The 10,820-nt window shown below is 35.7% G+C and overlaps 1 pseudogene; it reads right to left on the reverse strand.

Annotated features, from left to right (window-relative positions):
* Positions 1-10,328: 10,328 nt before the first annotated feature.
* On the reverse strand, positions 10,329-10,583 carry LOC114903914 (annotated as a pseudogene).
* Positions 10,584-10,820: the final 237 nt, after the last annotated feature.

The raw sequence follows: 10,820 nt of genomic DNA on the forward strand, positions 1-10,820 counted from the left end.
TCCATATGAGAGAAACATGGAGAGGATCTTCCAATTACTTGTTGGTAAAGTAGAAAGTTAGAGTAAACTATACTAGCTAAACTGCTTTCTCAAGTTTCCATTTTAGGCATTTCTACTGTTTGCCCACTGCCTAGTAGGCTGCTGGAGTTCACTATAGGAAAAGTAAATATTGTCATTTCAAATAAAGAACTGTTTATTATATAACAGAACAGAGGCTGCCTTCTATTTTTGAGACTCTGCTAAGTTAATTGGGGACAGTAGCCAAAGCAGCTGCCCAGGAGATGGTGTTTTCCAACAGCTACAGTCCTTAAAGCTAAGCTGGGTTCATGTTTGTCTACAAAGTGGCAATCACATTGTTCTTTTCATCGAGTGTTCTTTGGCTTCTATTGGGGTTGAGTAAATGGGGGCACCATTTGTACTATTTTACCAGCCCATTTGACTCCTGCAGTGAGGGCAAACCATAAGGCAAGACAGATCAAAGCCAGACCTGATGTCCTGCTACCATTAATGGGATTCAGCCCAGACTCTTCTCAATGAAAGGGCAACTGTTGACTTAATCCCTATTTCCATTAAATCAGGGGTTCCAAAAGTTTGGTAGGTTTGGGACTGGACTCAGTATTTTTAATAACTTCTCCACATCCATTTTGATGGAGATTTGTCTGCTGCCCACATTTTGAAACACTGGTTTAAATATATGATAGAGAAAAGAAATCTGGACTGAGTAGTGATTTAAGAAAAACAAAGTTTTGGTTAATAAAAGAATGTTTTTCAGGAATAATACTTTGCACTTCTACAATGCTTTCTACTTTTCAAAGGGCTTCTTTTGTTTGCCCCTTACTTGTAAGATGGATAAGAAGCAGCAATATTAACTCCATTTTATAAATAAACTGAGATAAAGAATGTAGAAGTGACTGGATATGTGGTAGAATGGAGGCTAGGAGCCCGGGCTTTCCCATCTTTGTTTACCCAGTTCATAGTCCCATTTCTATTAGGTCAAAACATATAGTTGTACCTCAAGCTTTTTCATAGCTATAAGATATTTCGTGGATTTTTTTTTCATGGATTTTTAAAAACTTATTTAACTATTCCCTTATTGATGGACACATCTTTTTTCCAACTTTTTTCTTTTATAAGTAATGATTCTGTGAATCTTTACACATATCTTTGAGTACTTGTGTGAATATTTCATTAGGGTATACTGCAAAAGTGAAATTGCTGAGTCAAAGGGTATATATATTAAAATTTTCATGTATATTGCCAAATTGTCCTTCAAATGTGTACCATTTTACCCTCCCCTTGACAGTATACAATAGGCTAACTTTCCCCAAGTGTCTATCTATACTCTTCAGTCTTTGCCAATCTGATTGCAAAAGTGTGGCTAATTAAAATTTTTTCATTTTATTTTTTTTACTGTTATTTTAAATAAATTTATTTATTATTTATTTATTTATTTTTGGCTGCGTTGGGTCTTCGTTGCTGCATGTGAGCTTTCCATAGTTGCAGCGAGCGGGGGTTACTCTTCGTTGCGGTGCTCAGGCTTCTCTTGGCGGTGGCTTCTCTTGCTGCGGAGCATGGGCTCCAGGCACATACATGGGCTTCAGTAGTTGCGGCTCGCAGGCTCTAGAGCGCAGGCTCAGTAGTTGTGGTGCATGGGCTTAGTTGCTCTGCAGCATGTGGGATCTTCCTGGACCAGGGCTCGAACCTGTGTCCCCTGCATTGGCAGACAGATTCTTAACCACTGTGCCACCAGGGAAGCCCTTCATTTTATAATTATTAAAGTTTAGCATCTTTTAAATTATGTCTGGAAAAGATATAATGAAATAGGAAAGTGTACAAATTACAGCCCAATAACTTTTTACATTTGTATACATCTGATTAACTATCATCCAGATCAAGATATAAAACATTTCCATCACCTCAGAAAGTTGCCTCTTGCCACTTCACCCGCCCACCCCAGGGGTAACCACTCTTCTGACTTCTATCAAAATCAACGAATTTGACCTGTTCTTGAATTTAATATAAATGAAATCAAACAATTTTATGATATCTTCCTTTGCTCAGCATATCTGTGGGATTCATCCATGTTGTTGTGTGGGCTAGTAGTCCATTTTTCAAATTATTGTTTTGTATTCTATTATATGAATACACAATAGATTAGTAATCCATCCTCCTGCTGATGGACCTTTAAGTTGTTTCTAGTTTTTGACTATAATGAAGAAAGCTGCTATGAACATTCCTACATGTGTCCTTTATTGGGCATATATTCTCATTTCTCTTGGTCGTATACCTGAAGTACAATTGCTGAGTCAGGGACTAGAAGTAAATTTAGCTTTAAAAGATACTGCTTAATTGTGTTCTAAAGTTAAACTCCCACCAGCAATTGTAGGAGAGTCCCAACTGCTCCATATCTTTCCCAATACTTGGTTTTTTTAGTCTTTCAAATTTTAGACTTTCTGGTGGATGTATAATAGTATCTTGTAGTTTTAGTTTTAATTTGCATCCCTCTCATGAATAATTACATCGACCATCTTCTCATATACTTATTGGCTATTGGATAGTCTCTTTTGTGTGATACTTGTTCAAGCCTTTTGCCCATTCTTTAAATTGTTTGTGCTTTTTTGTCTTATTTGTATGAGTTCTTTATACCTTCTGGATATAACCCTTTTGTCAGATAGATAGATAGATAGACATATAGATAATGAAAATATTATCCTAGTATGTGACCTGCCTCTTCATTCTCATACTAAAGTTCTCATACTGAACAAAAGTTCTTAATTTCAATTAAGTCCAATTATGTTTTTATTCTTTTATGGTTACTGTCTTTTGTAACCTATTTAAGAAATCTTTGTCTATCCAAGGTGATGAAGATGTTCTATGTTTTCTTCTAGAAATTTGATATTTTAATTAGACATTTATACTTATGAGCTATCTTTAATTAATTTTTATATGTGGTATAAGGTAGGAGCCAAGTTTGAGGTTTTCTTCCCATATGGATATACAACAGTTCTAGCCTCATATGTTGAAAAAGCCATGCTTGCTTTCACGGAATTGCATTTGTACCTCAGAGGGAAAGTATTCAATATTGCACCATCAGATATGTAAGCTGTGATGTTTTGGTTTGGGGTTTATTTGTAGATAGTTTTTGTTATATTAATAAAATTCCATTCTATTTTAATATGCTGAGCATCTTTTTCCTGAGTGGGTCTTCTTTTTTTTAATCAAATCCATTTTCTGTGTTTATTGAGATAATTATATGTTTTTTTCTTTTTTTCTGTCAATGTGAAGAATTATATTGATTATTTTAGAACGTTAAATGAAACTTGCATTCCTGGGATGAACCATACTTGGTCATTATGAAATTTTTTTTGTTTACATCTCTATTAAATTTACTAATGTTTTATTTAGAATTTTTTACTCCACATGCAGAAAGGATTTTGGTTTTGGCATCAGATTTATGTTAGCCTCATAAAACAAGTAGTTAAGTGTTCCTCTTTTCTCTAATCCCTGAAAGGGTTTGAGAGAGATTATTATTTCTCCTTAAATATTTGGAAAAATTTACCTTGAAAGTCACGTGGGCCTGGATGATATTTATGGAATTTTATCCATGAATTCCATTTCTTTAACATATGTCAGAGTATTAGTATTTTTATATTTTTATATCAGTTTTGGTAAATTGTATTTTTTCCAAGAACTTGTCTATGTTGTCAAGTTTATTGGCAAAAGTTGTCATCATGTTCTCTTAATATCAGTAGAATGTGTAGTGACATATTTTGAAACTCCTGATACTGGTCATTTGTGTCTTCTCTCTCTTCTATTGATTATTTTTTCCAGGAGATTATAGATTTTATTACTCTATTTAATAATAGATTTTCATCTGTGATGATTTCTTTATTGTATATATACTTTTTATTTCACTGATTGCAGTACATTCTTTATTATTTCCTTCCTTCTGCTCTATTTGTTTTTAAGTTGCTTTTCATTTTCTGTATTCATAAAATGAAAGCTTAGAGTATTGATTTTGAACTATTCCTCTTTTCTAATGTATTCATTAGAAGCCATTGATTTCATTCTAGGCACTGCTTTAGGTGCACCCCACAAACTTTGATATGTTTTATTTTCTTTTTTTTTCAGTTCAAATATTTTCGAATTTCCTTTGTGATTTCGTCTTTGGCTCACAGGTCATTTAGAAGTATGTTTCTTAATTTTAATACATTCTGGGATTTCCTACTTATATTTCTGTGTTGATTTCTTTTTTTTTTTTTTTTTTTTTTTTTTGCTGTACGCGGGCCTCTCATGTTGTGGCCTCTCCCGTTGCGGAGCACAGGCTCCGGACGCGCAGGCTCAGCGGCCATGGCTCACGGGCCCAGCCGCTCTGCGGCATGTGAGATCTTCCCGGACGAGGGCACGAACCCGTGTCCCCTGCATCGGCAGGCGGACTCTCAACCACTGCGCCACCAGGGAAGCCCCCAGCTTTCTTTTGATTGGTGTTTCCATGTTATATCTTTTTTCCATTATTATACTTTCAAGTTATCTGTGTCTTTATGTTTAAAGTGTGCTTAATGAACATAATATAATTTATTCTTTTCTAAAAACTGTCTGACATCTACTTATTTTTAGTGAGTTTGTTGATATAATTGGGATTAAATTTATCATCTTTCTATTTGTTTTCTATTGGTTTCATCTTGTCTTTATTCCTCCTTCCTGTCTCCTTTTATAGTAATTAATATTGTATTGTATTGTATTTTATCTCCGTTTAATTTTTGTTGCTCTCTTAGTATTTTTTTTTTAATTACAAAATGATATATTTAAAATGTTAAGTCCTCCTATTCAGGAACATAGTATATTTCTTCAGGTCATGTTAAGCCTGTAGTGGGTTGAATAGTGTCCTCCCAAAATTCACGTCTATTCAGAACCCCAAAATGTACCTTATTTGGAAATAGGATTTTTGCAGATGTAATTAAGGTAAGTATTGAGATGAGATCATATTGAATTAGGGTGGTCCTAAATCAAATGAGAGTCCTTACAAGAGACAGAAAGAACACACAAATAGAGGATTTTGTGAAGATCTAGAAGACTATGTGAAGATGGAGCTAGAGATCGAAATGATGCATCTTCAGGCCAAGGGGTGATAAGAAGTGCCAGCAACGACCAGAAGCTAGGAGAGAGGGATGGGACAGTATCTCCCTCAGAGGCTCTATAAAGGAACCAAACTGGCCAGTTAGTGGCGATGTACTACAGCAGCCACAGGAAACTAATGCAAAGACCTTCAGGTAAATTTTAGAGTTTATTAGCATAAATCTTGCAAAATTCTTGTTAAATTTATTCTGAGGCATTACATAGTTTTTATTGCTATTATAGATTCTATATGTTTTTACATTTAAAATTTTAAAGTTTATAATATTATTTATTAAAATATTGATTTTATATTTAAAATATTTATGTATATTTTATATTTAAAATTTTTAAATCTTCTATCTGACTACTACTAGGAATCTAGGAAAGCTGTCATCTTTTAACTGGTCTCTTTACAGAACTCTCATAGTTGTTTGTAACTATTTTTTATTATTCCCATGGATTTTCTAGGCTGACCTCAAATCACCTGCAAATAATGATATATGTCTCTTCCTTTCAAATTTGTCTTATGTTGAACCATATGAAATTGCTATTTCACCATTTTGTCCTACAAATTGACAGTTTTTTATGGTTCAAGCTAGTATGTCTCTTCTGTCCTGTATTTATTAGCTTAGCTTGAAACTCCGTAATAATTCTGGCTAAATCAGCAATAGAAGCATCCTTGTCTTCTTCCTAATATTAATCAGAGTGCCTTTAATAATTCATTTTTTAAGAAAAATATGATGTTTAGTACTGTGTTTTATTTCATTAAGCAAGTATTCTATTTCTGGTTTCTATAATTCTTAGATATGTCTGTTAAAATTTATTAAATACCTTTTTGCTCTCCATAAACATGTACTTGTGGATTTTCTCCTTTATTAATAGAGAACATTATATATACATATATATATATGGCTTTTTAAAAATGTTCTCAATAATAGCTTTTAAAATGTGCTACCAGATTTATTTATAACCTTTTATTATTATACAAGTAATGCACATTCTCTATAGTAAAATTAGAAAATATAGAAAAAGCAAAAATAAAATTGTATATTCCTGCTACCCAGAGATTATCACTATTAACATAAGTAGATTTCTTTGTGGTGACTATCTCAATTCCTTGTGTAAAACCTCCTAGGTCATAAAATAGTTTTTAAATACATTGCTAGTTTCATTTCATTGATATTTTATTTACAACATATTTATTCTCATTGATGAAATTGCTCTATTGTCGTGGTTCTTTTCGTAGGTCATATACATGTTTGAAAGTCTGATGGAAGCCTTGTACTCTCTCTTCAGAATAATATATATGTATATATATATATAATATGTATATCATATACTCCCAATCATCCATACTATTTCAAGAATTTGGGGATCCTCTTAAAGTCCCATCATCAATATCCCAGTGTCTAGAGACTCCAGGTTAAGAACCATGGTCTGATTTTCTTTTTCAATGCCTCCCTTGCCAGGTTCTGGTATCAAGATGATGCTAAATTTGGAAGCTCTCATTTCTCAATCTCTCTCTCTCTCTTTTTTTAGTTTGCCTTTCCTTTCCTTGCAAATTTGGAAGAACTTGTGTCTGAAGTTGTTTGGGCCTTTGACAACAGTTTTTAAATTGTTACTACTCTATTCAGGCTATTTCTTTTAAAATCAATTTTAGCAATTTATGTTTTCCTAGCAAATGTTTATTTTACATAGAATATTAATTTTTATTTATTATATTTATATGTTATTAAATCTATATTAGGACAATTTCCTTTTGGAATCTGGGCCTTTAAATCAATGTGCTTTATAATAAGATTTTTTTAAAGTAATCTCACTGTCTTCTAAATTAGTAGAGGCCTGTTGAACTTAAAAGACTGTTGACTGAATAAACTTGATTATAAGGCAGCAGTTTTAATTTAGGTCAAAATTAATGCTGTAATAAAGCAGTGTTGTTGCTATCTATCTACGTATCTATCTATCTACCTATCATCTATCATGGTAGCATGGCCCTAAATGCCCAGATGACCTATAGAGCATTAAACCTTGCTTTAGTTTTACTTGTACTCTTAAGTATGTGTAAAGGCTCACACATTCAGAAGGAAAGGAATGCACTTTTCTTTCACCATTGAAATGAAAAATCTTGTCTTTGATTAAAGTTACAAATATCTCTCTTGATATTTCTAATGTCTTAAAAAAACAGCTATTGCTTTTATCATTTCTATTGTTATTCCCTTACTAGTTTTCACTTTCATCTTTATTCATTCTTTCTACTTTCTTTGGGCTTATTTGTTTTTCTTTTTCTGGTTTCTTGAGTTGAAATCTTGACCACCTATTTTTAGTCTTTCTTGTAAAATAATAATATAATTATTGCCATGGATTTTCCTCTGAAATTTTATCCTATAGGTTTCCTATGTAGAATTCTACTTTTTGTTAATATTTAAATAACAGACATGATCATGCAAATAAAAACTCAACATCCAATTTAGAAGTGTATAAATTGACAAGAAGAAGTCTCTGCTTTCTACTCTCCAGCTCACAACTGTGAGTCCGTGCCTTGGAGTTAACCACTTTGGACCATTTCTGGTTTTGGTCCTCCTTATGGACATATCTAGAACTCTAAATAGTATTCTATGTCTCTATTATTTGGTTTATCAACTGTCGGGTATACTCTTGACTGCCTTCCATGAAAGATATGGAGTTTAGCCCACTTAACACTTCTCAGTTCCCTACCCTTTCATGCAATTTTTTTTTTTTTTTTGCTTTACTCGGGCCTCTCACTGTTGTGGCCTCTCCCATTGCGGAGCACAGGCTCTGTATGTGCAGGCTCAGCGGCCATGGCTCACGGGCCTAGCCGCTCCGCGGCATGTGGGATCTTCCTGGACCAGGGCACGAACCCATGTCCCCTGCATCGGCAGGCGGACTCTCAACCACTGTGCCACCAGGGAAGCCCCATGCAATTTTGATTATTTTATAAGTTACTATTTAGCTTACAAAAATATACTTAAACCTCTTTTTTCTTGATCCATCAACGATCTGATTCTCTCCTAGGTAAGATGAGGAAATTAGTGTCCCTACACTTCTCTCAACTTCCTTCTGTCTCTGCCTCCCAGTTTCTTTTCATTTTGCTAAAATTATAGAACACATTGTTGCTTTTATTATTTTGAGCAAAGCTTTATCTGTTAGATCAACTAAGATTTAGCAAAAAAGTTTTATTTTACCTTTGCTTATTCTTCCTCTAATGTTCTTTTCTTTATGTAAATCTGAGTTTCCGACCTATATTATTTTCCTTCTCCCTGAAGAACTTCCTTTAACATTTCTGACGAGGCAGGTCTATTGGCAACAAATTCTCTCAGTTTTTGTTTGTCTGAGAAAGTCTTTATTTATCCTTCACTTTTGAATGATAATTTCTCAGGATGCAGAATTCTAGGTTAATGTTTCTTTCTCCTCAACACTTTAAATATTTCACTCTACTCTCTTCTTTTTTTTAAAATTAATTTATTTTTGGCTGTGTTGGGTCTTAGTTGCTGCGCATGGGCTTTCTCTAGTTGCAGTGAGCGGGAGCTACTCTTCCTTGCGGTGCGCGGACTTCTCATTGTGGTGGCTTCTTTTGTTGCAGAGCACGAGCTCTAGTCACGTGGGCTTCAGTAGTTGTGGCACGCAGGCTCAGCAGTTGTGCTCGCGGGCTCTAGAGCGCAGGCTCAGTAGTTGTGGCACACGGACTTAGTTACTCCATGGCATGTGGGATCTTCCTGGACCAGGGATCGAACCTGTGTACCCTGCATTGGCAGGCGGATTCTTAACCACTGGGCCACCAGGGAAGTCCCTCCACTCTCTGCTTACTTGCACAATTTTTGAGAAGAAGTCAGATGTTAGTTCTTATCTTTGTTCCCCTATAGGTGAGATATTTTCCCCCCTCTGGCCTCATTCAAAATTTTTTAATCTTTGATTTTTTTACAGTTTGAATATCATATGCCTGTGTGTAATTTTGGGGACATTTACCCTGCTTATTGTTCTTTGAGCTTCCTGGATGTGTGTCTAATATTTGGTGTCTAATATTAATTTGAGGAAATTGTCTTTCTGACATTCCCCAAAGGAATACCTATGTTATGCCTTCTTTAGTTGTCCCATGGAACTTGAATATTCTGTTCCATTTTTTCAGTCTTTTTTCTCTTTGCTTTTCAGTTTTGGAAGTTTTTATTGACATATCCTCATGCTTCTTCCTCAGCCATGTCCAGCCTACGAACGAGCCCACCAAAGCCTATCACATTCTTCATTTGTTTTTGATCTCTAGATTTCTTTTCGATTCCTTTTTAGAATTTCCATCTTTCTTCTTGCCCATCTATTCTTTTTTTTTTTTTTGCTGTACGCGGGCCTCTCACTGTTGTGGCCTCTCCCGTCGCGGAGCATAGGCTCCGGACGCGCAGGCTCAGCGGCCATGGCTCTCGGGCCCAGTCGCTCCACAGCATGTGGGATCCTCCCGAACCAGGGCACGAACCCGTGTCCCCTGCGTTAGCAGGCGGATTCTTAACCACTGCGCCACCAGGGAAGTTCAGAATGCTTACTTTTAAATAGACTATGTTATTGTCACATTGCACAAATCTATCCCCATTATTTCTTTTTATGGCCTTTGTGGGTTTCTTCTGCTGCTTCTTAGATCCTGTGTCATCCTTTGTCATGGGATTCCTCTTTGGTGTTGCTAAAGTGTATTTTGGTACTTTTCAACTTTTTTCAGTAGAGATACATAAGAACCGTTCTAAGTCTTTGCATGTATGAAATGTCTTCATTTCACTTTCACACTTGGTTGATAGTGTGCCTGCGTATAGAATTTTATGCTAAAAATATTTTTTCCTGGGCTCCACTGGTGGCGCAGTGGTTGAGAGTCCACCTGCCGATGCAGGGGACACGAGTTCGTGCCCCGGTCTGGGAAGATCCCACATGCCACGGAGCAGCTGGGCCCGTGAGCCATGGCTGCTCAGCCTGCACGTCCAGAGCCTGTGCTCCACAACGGGAGAGGCCACAACAGTGAGAGGCCCATGTACTGCAAAAAATAAAGAAAATATATATATATATATATATATATATTTTTTTTTTTTTTTTCCTAGTTGTTTGAAATCATTACTTCATTGCTTTCTTGCTTGCTTTTCTATTTTTTTTTTCCTGGATAATATCTTTATTACATTGTCTGATTTTTCACTTGGAATAAGCTATCTTGATGTTCCAATACTGCTTTAACCACCTCTTGGTGTCTCAGCTAAGAATACCTGTCTTGGTTTCACCTGGAAATCCACTACAGATATTAACAGCTGCTAGATTGCACTGGGTATGACTGACACTCTTGGTTGCTCAATGAGGCTGTTCCTTCAACATTTTACTTGGACTTCTACCTCTGGTATGTGCTGGTCTATCATCCATCTCAGGTGTAAGTGGTCCCTGGCCTGCTCTACTCCACCAGTGGCCACTTCTCTGGCTGGAATGTCAAGCATCTCCCACAGCTGGTCTGCTCTGCTTTACCCCATTGCTTTCTTGCATCCCATGTGTCAATGGAATCCCTGAAATTGTTACTTGTTTGTAGTAACCTGTTTCCCCTAACCCGCCCCCCGCCCCAAAGCTTTTGGTGTGTTCTCTTTATACCTGTTCTGAAATTTCAGAATGAATCTTTTTTTATTTTACAAACTCATCCTGTTCTATACTTAATAAGCCCATTCAATCTGAATTTTTAT

The sequence above is a fragment of the Monodon monoceros genome, unplaced genomic scaffold (assembly GCF_005190385.1).
Source record: "Monodon monoceros isolate NGI ecotype Baffin Bay Population unplaced genomic scaffold, NGI_Narwhal_1 Super_Scaffold_21, whole genome shotgun sequence".
NCBI classification, from domain to species: Eukaryota; Metazoa; Chordata; class Mammalia; order Artiodactyla; family Monodontidae; genus Monodon; species Monodon monoceros.